Source organism: Parus major, chromosome 2 (genome assembly GCF_001522545.3).
Source record: "Parus major isolate Abel chromosome 2, Parus_major1.1, whole genome shotgun sequence".
NCBI lineage: Eukaryota > Metazoa > Chordata > Aves > Passeriformes > Paridae > Parus > Parus major.
Genome location: NC_031769.1, coordinates 134,768,210 through 134,785,797, shown reverse-complemented (window position 1 = coordinate 134,785,797; position 17,588 = coordinate 134,768,210). Strand labels below are relative to the sequence as shown.

General features: G+C 36.2%; 1 long non-coding RNA gene across 2 annotated transcripts in view; it reads left to right on the top strand.

Annotated features, from left to right (window-relative positions):
- The first annotated feature begins 2,098 nt into the window (after positions 1-2,098).
- Positions 2,099-17,588, top strand: part of LOC107201023 — a 67,381-nt gene continuing 51,891 nt past the window's right edge. For both annotated transcript variants that reach the window (XR_004496222.1, XR_001519949.2), the window contains exon 1: positions 2,099-3,269. This is a non-coding gene — a long non-coding RNA (uncharacterized LOC107201023). The remainder of the gene's footprint in view (positions 3,270-17,588) is intronic.

Below are 17,588 nucleotides of genomic sequence, written 5' to 3'. Positions count from 1 at the left end.
GTCTTTATTCCTGTGCAGTATTAGTTTAAGTCTTATGTCTCTTAGTTTTATGTCTATTAAATAAATAATTCATTCTATAATAGACTGAATCAGCCATTATTAAAGAACTTGTTAATGAGAGTGGGTTTTGGGGTGCTGGCTGCTTCAATAAAGTTACTGCCTGCTGCCAGAGGCCTGGGCAAAAGGCAAGGACTTATCTAAACCCCCACATCTATTCATAAAAAAGTATCTGAAGTTTCATTAAATTCTTCAAAGCTCTTGACTATCTTCTGAGATTTTGCTAAGAATTTTTACATGCAAATATTTGTAACATCAATTCTACTCTGGACTCTCCATTATAAACAGACCACAGTGGTGCAGTTAAAGCAGTTACTTTGATTTATATTCTCCCTCCTCTTTTCTAGTTCCAATCAAATACTCTAACTCTCATGTCCTTTACAATAAAAAAATGTTCATCAGAGTTTATGGGTAATGTTTTAGGTATCTTATATGTCTGGCTCTTATATATTTATGTGACTTCTTTTGACAAATTTATGACTTTCTCATTTGTTAGTGTATGATCAGTGATGACCTATTCACCATACAGTTACCAGGTTCATTCTAACTCCTTTTGAAGATCACCTTCTTAATTTTTCAGTCATCTGGTACTTTCATGCATTCTTAAAAATAATTTCCTGTGAATAAAAGATATTGCCAGAAAGATTGTAAAATACTGAATACAGCTCTTCCAACCCTTCAGACTTTAAATATTTTTCCTGTATTCATGAAATATACTCTTCACTTACTGAAATTAGAGAACTCTCTCAAAGCCATGTAAACACAGCCCTGCTTCTGTCTTCATACAGAATAGAAATATTCAGCAGATAGTTCCATCTTTCAGCAATACATCTGAGCAAATCTATGACATTTGGCTAGATTTAGGTATACTGGAATTCGGTAGTGCATTCATAATCTCAGTTTTATCTATCATAATAGTCTTATATGGTACTGGGATATGGCCACATTTATAAGATAGTCTTATATAGATTATCCCACAGCAATGACACAGCTTAGGGCATTCCTTTGAAGCCAGATATTTTCAGAATACAGCTAAGTGGAAGAAGTCCAGGAAGGATTGACTAAGTAATATAGACCAGAAACTGTTTTTTGTGAAAAGTTAGATAGGGCTGCCCTGTGGAAGAACTGAGACTTCCAAAGAGCAATAGGATTTAAAAAGAACAGACAAACTACCAGTGGATTATTTAAACACAAATAACATAGAGTTGCAATTCTACTTTGAAAAACAAGAACTAATTCAAGCTACAGTGTCAAAGTCAAAATCTGAGAATCTTTAATTCCAAGAGATTCAGCACACAGAAATTGATAGTATTTCTGATAAATATCAGGATCCTTAAAGCTTTAATGCTGAATGACAGACAGGGAAGAATATAAGCCATATTTAGCTCCTAAATGCAATAATTTAATTTACATTAACTATTTTTAAAAATTTTAAATTAAGACAAGAGTTTCTAGTGATTATATAATCTAGAGATGGCCAAGGCAAAATGAAGTAACTTCCCTTCCAGGGACAACTTTTCTTTTGTAAAGTTACACTTGCCTTATTCACACATACACAAATACATTCAGGGCCTCTTAATAATACATAAATTTGAACTTGGTTATGCAACATCCACCCTATTCTTCAAAAACAGTGACAATAAATAAAAACCCAAATTGAATCTGTGAAATTTATTGAAATGCAGGCTTCACAATGTAAAATCCACCTCAATTTCGAGCAGATCCCACCACCCAAATATCCAGTCTTTGTGAATATTTCCATTATCATAGCTAAGAGCTATGCTGCCCTGAAACTGTGAAGGTAATTACTTTTAAAAGCCTTTGACCCCAGGATATTAGTCATGAACAGGTAGTTTGCATTCCCTAGTCCATCCTTGTTCCACACATTTTCTCCATAGAGAGCAGTCTATTTACATAGAAATTGCAAAAATAACCTTTTATGAATTTAGCACTTACTGTGTGCTCTTTTTGTACCATCCCCCCTCTCAAGCCGAGTGAAGGATGAATATTACAATAACGTATACATATTCATAGGCAGTATTGTAGGCTAATTCTCACAGGGCTGTTATTATTCACAACTTATAAGTGAGTCCTTAATAGCCATTCAAATCTATAAATAACCATCATATAGTTGGTCAAATTGTCATTTAACTGCAGAACAATGACAAAAAATATGAAGAATTTAATATGAAGTATTTTATTTTGAAATGTAATGTGAAAAAATATTAAAACAGCCGAAAATACACATTTGATGTGGAGCCATCAAACAGGGTCTTATGCATTAACTCTTTCTGTTCTGTTACACCTTTAACACCACGTTTAAAACCCCGTGGTTTAACAAGTCTGGTTTTCAGCTGGGAAGATGGTTCCCTATGGGAACCTGGCGGAACCAAGCAGAGGGCTAGTTTTGAAAATGGACACCTGGTTAACCAATCCAAAGAGCTGGGTACACCTTCATGAAAATACATTTAAGGACAGGCCAGGCCGTGAGAAGGGTCTCTTGGCTTCTGGCTTTTGAAGAGGTGACTGGCTGACCTGGCCCCATGCAGCCCGATCGAGATTTTCTGTCCCCTGAGGGGTGGTGAGTGGGGCTGCCGAGGCCCTCACTGGGGAGTCCACCAGGCCCATCCCAGCGGAGCCTACCAGTCCTTTTTCCAGCAGCACTGCTGGGCCGTGCCAGCCGGAGGCTGTGTCAGTGCTGGCAGTGGCCCCATGGCCAGGAGCAGCCAGGGCTGGGAGTGGCCACCGCTGGCCTGCTCCGGGGATGGCCCTGTGGCCGGGACTGAGAGGCTGAAAAGTCAGCGTGACCGGGATAATGGCACGTGGCCATTGCTGCCTTGGTGTGCCTCGCAATGGACTTAGTTTGTTTAGCTGCTTTTAGCCAGCTGTGCTGCGAAGAGAAGGATAAAAAGCAGCAGCAGGTTTTCTTGTTTGCAGAGTTCCACATGAAGAAAGGTGCTGAGTGGAGCTGGCGGCCGGCACGGCTCGCTTGGTGTCGGCAGAGACCCCGTGAGCAGCAGCCAGAGGCACAGCGAGAAATCTCCCTGAGGCACAGCCTGGATAACATCGATCTTTCGGTGCTACAGGACTCTATAACTCTTCCAATTGAAAAAGCCTGAGAACACAGGAACCTACAAACTCCAATTCTCTCCTGAATCAGAAAACGGAAAGGGTGAGGAGGACACGTAAGGAAAACAACATGGGACACTGACGTCAGTAAAGAAGGAATAAAATTCTACTCAGGAGGGGATTGAGGAGATGCCTTGGTCTTGGGCTGAAAATCTCTTTGTAAGGCTGTGGTGAAGATATATTTTTGATATAGCAGACTTTATTTTTTCCCTGTAATTCATGAGGTGCATGGGGAGATGCAGCATTCACCGGCAGCCCATGAGAAAAGGGCACTCTTGCTGGAGCGTGTGGATGCTGAAAAGTTGTAATCTAATGAGAAGCTTGAACAGAGATGAGAGATGAGAAGCTTTACTCCTGGGATAGAAGGAGAAAAACCTCTGTTCCCAGAAGTAAAAGAACTTTTGGGTTTTTATTCTAGAACAGCTCATCCTTAAAATAGTACCCCATAAACTGACATGGCTCATGAAAGCAGCTTTGGGAAAGCTGCAAAGCTTGGGGGGGACTTTCATACAACAAACAGATTTTCCTCTCCCGGGCGGCTGATTCGCTGTGACATTGAAGCCACAAGAGAACTGTTTCTTTTAGAGAGGTCTCCATGGCATGTGAAGAGATACTCCTCTCCCTAAGTAGACTAAAAAAAGATTATTTTAGAGGTAGTAAACTGACTGAATTTTCCAGGTTTTGTTTCTTCATGTCAGTAGGAGAAAAGAGGGTGTGGGGGGAGTAGAAGTCTTCTGAGGGTTTATTCTAATTTTATTTTTTTCTTTTAATTCTGTTAGTAAAGTTTCATTTATATCCTTTAAAGTTTTTGAGCCTGTGTTGCCCTCCTCCTCCTAATCCATATCTCACAGCACAAAAAGAGCAAATAATTTATAGTGGGTGCACTGGCATTTGGCCAACACTGAACCCACTACATAATTGGTTCATTGGCTGCAAAACAAACCAAAACCACTACACTTAATTAGTTTTTTCTGCCTGGTTTCTGAAATCGCTACACACATTACAATGGATGTACATTGCTGTAGACCAATCAAGAATGCAGCTGACCAAGTCCAGAGATCAGGCTTAAAACCATTGCAATGTCCCAGTGTTAGTGCTCATCATGACCTCAGTAAGAAAAGCATTCAGGCTGCGTTCAAGCACCATTAATTAAACCAAATGCTATAAAGAATAAGGATAATCATGGATAGCATCGTGGAATGTTTGGGGTTGGAAGGGACATTCATTGTCCCTTGTGCCCTTGGCCTTCCACTAGATCAAATTACTCAAAGACCCATCCAACCTGGCCTTGACGGTTCAGGGCTGGGATATCCACAACTTCTCTGGGCAACCTGTTTAGGTGCCCCAGCCTCACAGTAAATTTTTCTAATATCTAATCTAAACTTGCCCTCAGTTTAATGATCCACTTATTTTAAAGTAAATAATGAACCTTATTTTGGAGCTTATTTTTTTACATGTTATAGGTATGAATTTTAGTAAGATAACATACTTTCTAGAAGCTCACAGATAAAACTTCACACCTGTGGAAACTTTTCTAGTGAACAAAATTATAGCCTACACAGTTTTTATCATCCAAGTGCTGTAAATAATTTACAAACACAGAAAGAAAAGCACTGCCTAGAAACGGCGAGAAATTCCAGTCTGCTGCCTCACTCGTACATACTATTCATAATCATATACATTTTTCCTTGAATTCACAGTCAAATATCTATCAGCAGTATTAATTGCCCTAGAAAATTTTAAGCTGTTTCTAACAAGTTGGTGTTTCCATAGACTCTTCTGACAGTCAGAGGCAAGCTAAGATTTCTACTCATTTGGATGTCTTTGTGTATATATCCTTCTCATGGGGTAAAAAGAGAATCAAGCAAAAGCCCAAAGCACTTCATCATTCTAATATGATGAAGGGACTAGAGGCTGTCTCATATGTTGAAAGAATGAGAGAACTGGGACTGTTCAGCCTGGAGAAGTCCTTGGGGATCTTAGCGTGTACCAATTCCTTCAGGGATTCTGCAAAGACAACAGAGCAAGGGTCTTCTCTGTGGTGTCCAATGACAGGCAGGAGGCACAAATGGAAACAAAAGAGGTTCCCTTTGATCATGAAAATTGAACGGTTTTGAGAGTGACTAAGCAGGTTGCTCAGTGAAGCTGTAGAATCTCCTTGAAGATAGTCCAAAACCATTTTGATGGGCAACCTGCTCTAGGTGTGTCTGCTAGAGCAGAGAGATTGAACAAAATGCCCTCTTGAAGTGTGTTCCAACCTCAACCATTCTTTAATTCTATGAAAAAGAGGTATTATAGCTCCACTGCACATGTCTTGGCAAAAAAATTGTGGGATCCTGCCCTACTCTGATTCTAGAGGCAAACCTTCACCTTAATGAGGAGCAGGCCATATTTTCTGAGACTGATAAATCTATCTTTGAAGACTGGCTGGAGGTACCAATTAATTTTTGTTTACAAACTCGATAAAACTGGCTGTACCTTTGGCTTTTTCTTGAGATTACTTTAAATTACTACGCAGTCTCCAAATAATAATAAGCTGCATTCTTAAAATAGAGGATTATGTTCCCTCTTATAGGAATATGAACACTCTTGTTCCTTCCACCTTGTCTACTTCCCTATGATGAAAACATCAAGTAAGACTAAAACTAATTTCTTACTTTGTGTTTGGTTTAGAATTTCTCAAAATATTCTCCTAGCTGTGGTAGATAATGGTCATCAAGCATATATAATCTTCAAAGCTGGACTCTGCCATGCATTTCCTTATTATCTGAAATTATTCTGCAAAATACTATTCTTTAACTTTCTTCTGTCTAATCAATTTGAGGAAATTAATTTTATTAGGTGATTTTATTGGCATGACTTCAGAATGCAAGTAAAGCACATCTCATGTTTATGTAGGATTAGAATTTATACACCTATGTTAACCATGATGATTTCATGTCTAGAAAAGGCATTGCAATCCCTTACCTCTAATTTTTAAAACTTCGATTTGCACTATTTTTGCGATCAAGTGTACAATACATAGATTGGATATAAAATTATGTGGATGATAACTATAGTTCATATTTATACAGTTATATGCCAAATCTTTTTTGGTGTAAGGCAAGAAGGAAAATTTTTAGGAAAGGTAAAACTTCCTTCCAATGAACCCAAACACTTCAGTGGTGGCTGTGAGGCAGCACTGCTTTATACAGTGTAAGCTCAAAATGCTGCACATTCTGGCTCTCATTCCCTGGTCTCTTAGTCCTGGTTGTACAGTACAACTGTATTTGGACAATATAAATACTTTAATTACTAGGTCCTGTAGTTCTGCTGTGGATCTTTCTGCCATTGCAGGGAACATAGTACAGGTTGCTGTGGGATGAGGCTGTGTAAACCAAAAGGCAGGACACCTGATAAATCTGACCAGCAGAATGACCTTCAGGCTGGAAAGACGGAAATGGACAACATTAAAATATCTGATGAGATTATGGTATGAGGCCAAGAAAGTGAAAAAAACATAATGGAAGTACCTCTCTGCTTTAGTAACTGAAGTCAAAATAACTTAATTTCTGTTTTCATTACAATAGAGTTTGTTGCTTTTTATCCCCCTGTGTACATTTTGAAGATTTTATTGATTTTGTAATGAAATTGAAAGGAACAAAATGATACTACTTTGATTATATCACCCTGGCTTACGAAATTTTACTCTTCTATCTGTATGACTGAATGTGGAATCATAAAAAGAGAACAGCTGGGTGCAAGAAAAGGTGCACTGACCTGTCATTCCATTTGATTGTATTTGTATCCAAACCAGGGGGAATTATAAGCTAGAAGTTGGCCACCATTTCAAATATACAGCTCTGTCAGAACATCTGCTGCATTAAACCAATAATGGTTTTAACTTTCCATTTAAAATAATTCTGTGCCTTTTTATGTTTTTACTAGGTGATATTTCATGATGTATCAATTCACAGTATAATATAATATTTCAAAATAATTAAATTCAATTAAATTAGCTTAAATTAATTTAAATTATTAAATTAGCTTTCTACTGGAAATTTTAAAGCATTTATTAGCAATAAATCTATTTTGTTTTTTTTATAATATTATTCTTACCCTGGGAATTCAGGTAAATGATCTATTTTAAGACACTGACCAACTTGGAAAGTGCCTGTGCAGCCCAAATATTACATAGCACCTCTGCCTCATGTTAACATCTATTTTCTATGTAACATATTTTAGTCCTTGGCTCTTATGGCTCCACTTGGAGTAATAAAAATAAAACTTCTTCAGCTGCTTGGCTACTGCTCTGTACTGGAAGCTCCCCAGTTCTTGATTCTGCCATATGAAAAGAACATACAAGAACTTAATCTACTTCAAACAAAATAGCCATCTTGTCTAAAAATATCCTTTAAATCTTCAACACTTTGAAAGAGTAGAAGGTTATCATTGCAACCTCTTTTAGACAAGAAAGTCTCTTCTTTCTCTACTGAGTAGTTTCCCTCAAGCCTTGCCTAGTTAGTCACATCGAGTAAGGTATAGTAAGTAGTCAATTTTTGGAAATCTAATCATAGCAAACTTCAAAAATGAAAACAGATGAATTTTTTTTTTTTTTTTTGTAGCAACTTTAATTTTATTGAGAAAAAAGGAACAAACAGACAAAAAAAATCAGTGTATGAAAGTTTCAGGGTCATTCCTTCTTCTTTAAGGTACCATTTGATGTATATAAAGAAGGTTTGCATGCAAAGAAGATAAAGGAAATGGTAAAAACCCAAAAACTAAACACTGATTTTAACAAAAAGCATCTATGATGCTAACTTGGAAAGAAGTACAATAGGATTCAGATTATTATATTGCCACATGTTGACCAGACTGAAATAATCCCTGCATTTGGGATCAAGGAGTGAAGGTGTTGCCCATACTTGAACAGGATGGCAATCCTCCCTGAGCAGGAACACTACAAAGCCAGCTAAAAAAGAGTGCCTTGCTGGCTTTAAGCACAGTAGGAAATTTACTTAGCTTTTTTCAGCTAGAAGTTAATGTTTTGTACTTTGCATGCATTCCATTTGGCAGTTTTTATACTCGGATGAGAACTAGCATACCAATAATTTTCAACAGCTAGTTTTAAATGCACATAATACAATTGTGAAGCATTTTCTATGTAACTTTTTAACTTTCCCCTGTCAACTGATGTGCCATTAACGCAGAATAATATTTTTCTGAGTCTTGTTCTACCATCATACTCATAATAGAAGAACCAAAGAAGAGTCCAGTGTGACTTTATATGAATTTTCAGAAAAATGTGCTCTTTACTCTGCTTCCAAAAGGGTGTCAACAGCCTATCCCTACATCTTTACTGGGACTTTGAGCATATTCCTGTTTGAGGCTTTTCTGGATGGTAACATCACTTGTTGACAGAAAGAAACATTTCTCCAAAGGTCTGAAGAAACTTGATGATCTTTCTTTTCTATGTGCACAGAGACCAATCTCTGGAAGCTGATGACATTGTTGGTCAAATTTAAAAGGATTTCAAGTTATTTAACACTATGGATATTAGAATATAAGCATAGAAGTTGCTGGTTTTTTCTCCCTTGCTTTAGGCAGTTTTTCCTTGAAGAGAGCAAATTACAATGATGAGAGATTAAGATAATAAATGCAAATGTCATCCTTTGTTTCTCTTTGCATATATACCAGGCTAATTATCAGATCATTCAGTGACTCCTTTCTTACACTAAGAAATGAAAGACCCATTTTCCTGAAAACGTTTGGTCCTCTTTCTTGCAATTACAAACCTCATGGAGAGCTAAATAAAAAAACTTCATTGTTTAACAAAAAAACCAACATGGGTGAATGAATTCTAAATTTACTATCCTTATCTATACTATTGAACCCTATTTAAAAACTTCCATTATATTTCACTGAGAACTTAATTATTTAATATGGTGTGCTCAAAGCCAATCTCAAATTACTGTCTGACATATCCAAGAGTGGCAGATGTAGAGCAGAACCATGCTGTCACAGGCACAGTACAAGCAAGCCTATGCTTACTGTGTTTTTTTCTTAAATTCTGTCCACTATTTGGAACCCCATGTGAGTACTGTATATTGATTTCCTTCGTGCTATAGAATTTTGAGTTATTTATTTCAATTATTGTCCTTTGGTTGAATTCCAATTGGAATATAAGTCATGTTATATTCAAAGCAAAATATGCTTCAAATTCATCAAAAATCTTTCAATCAAAACATTAACAGCTGGGTATGATAAATAAAGAATGATAGTAGAGCTTAAACACTGAATTTCTTACTCAGTCATTAGAAAATTATAATGTGTATTTGATGGAAGATTTTTAAATGTGCAAAAGAGCAGTCTTCATTAATTATGGTTTTTTCTTTGTATACCTGATTGCAAGGTAACAGAGGTAATTATGAGAAGTGAAGGTAGCTATTCATATAACATAAGCTATTTGAATTAGCTGAACCTTATCTCTGCTCTGCACTACTTATGAAGGTGCTCTGAATTTGAAGTGAGAGTTTGTCATATCCACTGAAGAAGGTAGAAATCACTGGTAAAGTATTTGAAATTATACTTTGCTACTGCTGTTCTGTAGCCCATGGAAATTGTGTTAAATGGCAATATATAAGGAAACTGTGCATTTTACCTACAAAAAAACCTCGGGCTGGGATTGAAAGCCCTGGTCAGGGTTTACACAAGGGAGTTCTGTGTGAGGCTGTTTCAGGGCAGTTAAGATCTCTTATTTAACTGCTTCGAGAGTACTTTTTTGTACTACTAGAAGTGAAGGGCAGTTTTCATTCTGATAGTAAAATGAGTATTACGGCATTTCTTTAACCTTATCTATGGAAATACAGGAAACACACAATGATTTGGAGTGACATAGACCATGGGAGACTGTTAATCCCACCTTTAGCTCAAAGCAGGGTTATCCATAAAGTCAAAAAAGGATGCTCTGGTCTGGAGACTGCACAGCCTCTCTAGACAAGTTGTACTAATTCATGACTGTGCTCATTACTTGCCTGCGATCATTACCTAGAAGTTTTTATATACAGTCTAAACCTTTCTTTTAACTTACACCTATCATCTTTGTCCCATTAGGAACCACTGCAAAGATACCTTCCTATCTTGATGACCTCCCTATAGATGTTTAATGCCTTCTATGAGGTTTCCCCATAGTCATCCCTTCTCCACACTGAATCAGCCTCTCCTCACAAGGAAAGTGCCTTGGTCAGTGTAGTGGCTTTACACTGTACTCTCCCCAGATTATTGGTTTATTTCTGTTTGCAGTGAAAAATTAGACAGGATTCTAGATGCAATCTAATGACAGCTGACTAAAGAAAAATAATAATTTTCCTTGATGTACTGGCTGCACTTCTGTTAACACAGCACAGGAGGCTCTTGGCTGTCTTTGCTGCCATTGCACACTGCTGGGTGATGATCAGCCTGCTGCCTGGCAAGACGCCTACGGCCTTTTGGGTACAGCTGCTTTCCAGGCCATCAGACCCTACCCTGTAATGCTGTCAGGGGTTCTTTCTTGCCAGGCACAGGATGTCCCTTTGAGGACAGCCCATGGCTCCTGTTGAGCCATCCCTTCATCCAGCCTGTCTAGATCTCCTTGATTGCATTCCTGTCCTCGAGCACAGTGACTAGTCCACCTACCAGTTTGGTGCCATCTGCAAACTTGATTAAGGGCCACTGACACTCTGATCAGTCTTTTATAAAGACATTAAATGGATCAGTCCCAGGACAGACCACAGACTGCTCTTGTTACCAGCATCTAGGTAGAGTATTACCCATTAAATATTACCCTGAGTTCAATAGTTCAAATACTGTTTTTCTGTCTTTTTCCTTTTCCTAACTGGTTGTCCATTCATCCAGACAACATCCCTACCTGGACACAAGAATGCTTTTGGGACAGAGTGACAATAGGCATCTTAAAGACTAAAATATGGCATACAGTGCCCTCCTCTTATCTAGAAATCTAGGCATACAATAAAAAACAAGTGAATTGGTCAGGAATGATTTGTTCTTGATGAGTTCATGATGACAATTCCTAACCAGATTTTTCTTTTCGAAATGCCCAGAAATTTCTATAGGATCCTTTCTTTGATTTTGTCAGGGACTGTGGTGAGGCTGATCAGCCTGTAGTTCTCTAAATTGTCTCCAAGGTTTTTAGTAGGTGGTGAAACATTTGTATTCTCCCACTAAGTGGATAATCCCCTGATAAAAATGACTTTTCAAAACAGTAGAGTTGCCTTGCAATGACACAGCCAGTTCTTATCACCCTTGGATGTAAGATGTCCATCCCATACACTTATATGGCTCAAATTCTCTGAAGGGATCCTTGACTCAAACCTCATTCACTGCTAGCAGATCTCTTCCTTGAATCCTGCCTTTTAACACAAGGACCAAGGACACCTTCTAGGAGAAAGTTTCTCCTTTGCATCCCTTTGCTGAGCCAAAGAACACATTCAGTACATCAGCCTTATCTGTCTCCAGGGTTAATCCATTCTTCCAATGCAGTCCAGAAAATGCTTCCTTCAACACTTTGGGTTTCCAGCAAAGTATCAAACCCTTACCAAAATTTTAAAAAAAGGAAAAAAACAATTTTAAAGCAAAAGGTATTTACTCCAGGTTTTCTGTAATACCCTGCTGGTATAATACTTTTAAAAATTGGGTGCATTACACAGATGTTGTAAAAATGTACAAGTTATGAAACTTAGGAAACTTTCCAAAAGTGTTAGTGCTCATAAATCATACTTGAAGTAAAATGTCATTGTGGTTTTGGAATGCCTACACTTAATAAATCATTGCTCAGCAAAAGATTTTCTCCCTGCATGAAAGACAGGATAGTGGGTACACTTCATGTAATTGTAGTTTTTCCTTCAAAGGGAAGAGAGGGACAGAAGAACTGTAAACCATACCCCTTTTTAAAGGTATGCATTTAAAAGAATACTGAAAGTAATGGATCTATATCATGATGATTAGGCAAAGTTAATCCATTGTAAAAATTTATCAGTTGTTATTGCTGTTGGTTAAAATATATAACGCACATCTTCATTTAATGATCACTTTGGTGATCACTTTTCACTTTTCCAGTTCTGTTGATTTTAAAAGCATGGGAAGTACATGACTGGGTGCATTCAAAGCTTTTTCTCTCAGTAAATTTCTGTCCTATTATTTTGTAAATATAATAAACTACAAATCTTTTTCTATAGATTTACTAAATATTTAGTTGCATAGAAGTTCTTATATCTATTTTATGAATATTAATTCTCAATAATTATTTCTTGTGTCATTTACAACTTATTAACTGTTTGGTCATGTGGCAAAACGGTTTCTTTAATACGTTCTAGTACTGTTGCTCACTGACTCAATGGTGCTTTTAGACAAAGAAAATTACTTGGGAACTGAAGTGTAATTGAGGCAGGCAGTTATTAGGGTTTAGCTGATTCATGATAATTCATTAAACCATAGTAATTCAATAACTTTTACTCATATGATAGTATAGTATATGTAACCTAGCCCTTCATTTTGTTGATGCAAATTTAAAAAATCTTTACATTTCTATCAAAATGTTCAGTATTGTTATTGTGATAGAAGTATATTTTATTTATTTTTTTTTAATAAAGAAGGAGTCTAAGTCTTAGAAATTTTGATGAAAATCAACCTCATTACATCTTTATAATAGTTCTGTGGGTGTAAATGGAGATTTTTTTAGTAACTGCTGTAGGGTAACTCTTCTGCTAGAATGATGGTGCAATATACCTTAGAATAATAATGTTCCACCAGCAATTTTTTTTTTTTTTTTTACTAGTTGTAGAGTTAAATTAATGGCATGCAATACTGGCTCTCTCCATTATTTCTTTCTTTAGAAAAAAAAATATTGATCTAGTTAATGAAATGTCCATAGCTGGCAGTAGTAAGTTGAATTCACTTCTATTTCAGGTGCATTTGATCATCTAATAATATGACGTCTCAGGAGGAAAGAAATTAACACATTTTTTAATAATTTCTTCAGTTTTTTAGCACTTTCTTAAAAAAAAAAAAAAGCTTATAAGAAAAACTTATGATTTCAATGTTCTTTCAAATATGGATAAACGTCCAATCTAATAAAAATTCTGAATAAAAGATATAGTAGTATAGAACATTCTTAGATGTTAGATCTTTATGACTTCAAGAGCAATGCTTTAAAGCTATAAACATGTTGTCACCGTATTCTTAAATAGTTTTTCCACTGTATAACCCTTTTGCAAGGGAAAAGACAACCTACTCTTTACAAGTAAATTGTCTATTTACTCCATTATCAACAGCTCCCCAGACATTTATAGTAAAAGTGTAGCTTGCTGTTGCAGAGTACTTAAACAGATTACTTAATACTTAAACAGATTGTGCAAAAAAAACCCTGATAATTTTATTTCATCTTTTAAATATCCTTTTCCTTTATGTTTTTGCTTAATCTCTTTGTTGCTGTCATTTCTTAATTAAGAATCACAGAATCAACTAGATTGAAAAAGACCCTTAAGATTATAGAGTCCAACAAATTACTCCCTGCAATTTCTAGTGAGCTTAAATTCTGTTCTATAACATTAGCACAAACAAATGACAGGACATCACTTTGTAAGGCAGGGTTCACAGTAGGTAGATCATTAAAGGTTTGCATTTTTCTCAGCTGAAAGAACATTAGACTTGAGAAAGCAACTTACTTCCTAATCAATTTGGTTCCAGATGTTGTTGTATTAAAATAATTTTAAACAACAGCTTATTTATCGTTGTTGCTATTGTTACAGCTGCTGCTGTTGCTGCTGCTGTTGCTGGTGTTGTTCTTGTTGACATTGACAGAGGCTGTCGAGAGAGCTTGTGCCTGCTCCATCATGAGATTTGTTTAAGTCCAGGTTGGATGGCAACCTGAGTAAACTCACCTAGTAGTGGTATCCCTGCCCAAGGTGCAGCTTTGGACCTATATGATCTTTACTGTCCTTTCCAGCCCAAAGTATTCTATGATTCTGCTAAAAGGACGGATAGTAGCAATGGTAGTAGTTGGAATAAAGAATACATCAACATAAAGTTTGAACAAGTGAAGAATTTTGTGCTTGATATTTTGCAGCTGGTATAAAGTAACTCAGAAGAAAACAAGCAAAAAAGTTTACCTTTAAATGGAAATGTTCCAATTTATTTTCTTTTAACATTAGGTATTATTACTCTCCTTGTATAAAATTGTCATCTTCTTCCTAAAATTCAGCTGCAGGCTATCTGTGTGCCTGTTGTACAATTTTCTGAACAAGCTGAACATTCCTGTAATTGCTTCTAAAATACATCAATTCAGCAGTGCAATGCTACTACCATCCAAAGATCAGTCTAAGTGTAATGTTCTCCATATTAGAAACAGGATAAGGAACAGAGAGCAAAGGAAGAGTTTGATATATTATCTCTAGTAGGTAATCAATGACAGATAATTTGTGAAAATAATGAAGAAAAATGTTAGTAAATTACTTTAAATTGTTCTTATATACACATTCTGGGCCTAAACTTAAAAATGTTAGTTGTTCATAACATTTATTATCTTTTATGGGAATTTTTCAACCCTAGGAATTACAATTTCATGTGCTGCTTTCTAAATTTTTGAAAAGGAAGATGAGTATGCTCAGAAATAGTAGAAAAAACATATTTGATGGAATTACCAGTGAATACTGTTTACTGTTTATAACACATAGACATAATGAGTTACAGATTAAAAGATGTACTTCAGGTTTAGTTGGGGTTGGAATAAATTTTGAAGAAACATTAGTAACGAAAGTTATGAGAAATGCAGTAGAAGAGACAAAGTAGCGGTTGGTGGATGAGGGAAGCTTGTGGAAAAAACCCCAATTAGACAGTGACAACAGTAGACGAGAACAAAATAAAATATTTTACTGTGAACAGTCTTTGCTAAATTCACTTACTTATCTTGTCCAATTACTTCAATTCACAGTAATTTAATCAGCATATTTCATATTTTAATGATCCATCTCTTTTTGGACATATGCACCAATATCTACTGTTGAAAATTCATTTATTACACTGTTATATAATACTACCTGTTGAACACTATCAAGTCATAAATCCTTGATGCCTGCCACCAAAATATGTCTATTTAAAAGCAAAAGAAAGGTGTCTCTCAAAGCAAAATTATGCATTTCAAAACAAATATACAGACCAGGCACAAAGTAATAATCAAAAGTATTTTAAAATGTTATTTTTATTATTTACTGAATAAAAGGTAAAGAGGAATGTGTTTCTCTTCAAGACTAGATTATACAACAGTGTTACATCAAACACATTAAAGTGTTTTACCAAAAAAAAACCAAAACAAACCCAAATATCTTAAGGTAGCTTCCAGTTTAGGCTGCTTTCCATTACTTCTTAAACCTAAATATCTCCATATTTCATATTTCCCCCCCTACTCTGCATTGATGCAGCCTCACCTTGAATCCTGTGTGCAGTTTTAGGCACCACGGTATAAGACAGATTTAAAGCTATTAGAGAGCATCCCCAGGTGAGGGCCTGTAAAGATGGTGAAGGGCCTTGAGGGGAGCTCCATAAAGAATGACTGAGGTCACTTGTTTTTTATAGCCAGAAGAAGAGAAGACCGAGGGAAGACCTCATTGGAGTCTTCAGCTTCCTTGTAGGGGAAGTGGAGAGGCAGGCACTGACCTCTTCTCTCTGGTGACCTGTGGTAGGACACAAGAGAATGGCAAGAAGCTGGCTGAAGGGAGGTTGAGGTTGGATATTGGAAAAAGGTTCTTCATCCAGAAGGTGTTGGGCATTGGAACAGCTCCCCAGGGAAATGGGCACAACATCAGCCTGACAGAGCTCAGGAGTGTCTGGACAATGCTCTCAAGCACATGGTGTGACTCTTGGGGATGGTCCTGTACAGCGCCAGAAGATGAATTTTGGTGATCCTTGTGGTACCTTGCAGCTCAAGAATATGATCCTATAGTTCCATGATTAATCATGAATTCCAAAGTAGGATTTTACTCAACTTTAACTCATACTTATATAGATAGAAATAAATTTCAAGTGTGTAAATATTTGTAGTAACGGGTTTATATACTACTATATATTTATATATATACTGCTACTATATATTTATATATTTTATATATTTTTATACTTTATATATTTTTGTATGATCAGATTGCTGCATGTTACTTTCATTTCATCTCAAACTTCCCAAATGCCCACACATTTAAGAAGCTATTATTAGATCACTTTTTTCCTCCTTTTTGTATACCTTAATTATAGAATCACATCACAAAATGTGTTACATAGTCTTTGCTATGTAGTCAAATGTTAAGAATCGGATCGTATTTGTAAATCATTGATCATCAGGTACAAAAGACGGTTCAACTTATCTGCAAAGTAAAAATTTGTTGAGAAATGTTGACAACTTAGAAATATTTCTAAATTTCAGAAATTCCTGAGCAACTTAGGATGTGCCTGGGGGAGATATATGGAGTGCTTGCATCATTTTTGTACTCCAGGCATCTACTATTTTGCTGCTTGTAGAGACAGTACACAAAGTACGGTGGGTATTTGATTTAAATCCATAAGTTTTCTCTATGATTGTCTTACTTATTTCTGATTCCTTCTAGTTTTTTTGTTTTGTATTGTTTATTTGTTTCCATTTCTTGATTTCTGTCAGTACTAGAGGCATTCAGTACTCTAGTGACAAATACCCATAATGATAACTATATTTTATTGTAATCTTATCCTTAAAGTATTTAAGGAGGTAGTTTTTCTATGATATGTACTTGCATTTGAGTTATCTTTTAAAGATGAAAAAGCATTGGTTTTGTTAATAATGAAATTATTAAGACTGTTATAAAAATTGTACACATACCAGAAAAAGTGGTGTTTTAAATTCCCTTAAAATTCACCCCTCCTAAGGAATTTATGGAGACTTCTGTTCTTATGCCAATTCACACCAGAATCAAACTGGACACCCTGCAGAAATATGTAATCACTGATTTTTAACTTGAGTTATTATAAAGATGTCATCCTGTGTACAATCATTAGCTAATTAATAAATTAATATATTGAACAAATGAAGGTTTTAACAGAAGGGCACAGTAACTCAGACAAATGATCAACATAATGATATGAGAGATGTACAGGCAGTGCAGAAGATGTCAATGCAGCTGGCTGAAGAGTCTGCCAATGAACCAGATGCTGCTGTGGAGAAAATATGTTTCTCAGATGGCATCAGGGTAGTGCTTGTCATCTGAAAGTGAAAATGACTTATGTTTGTATTGTGATAGGGCAAATAGCACTGTTCATCACCATGCAGTCATCTTTATTGAGTGTCTTTGGAAATCCATTCTGTATGTGGATTTTACATTCCATATTTCACTAGAACCTCATGTAAG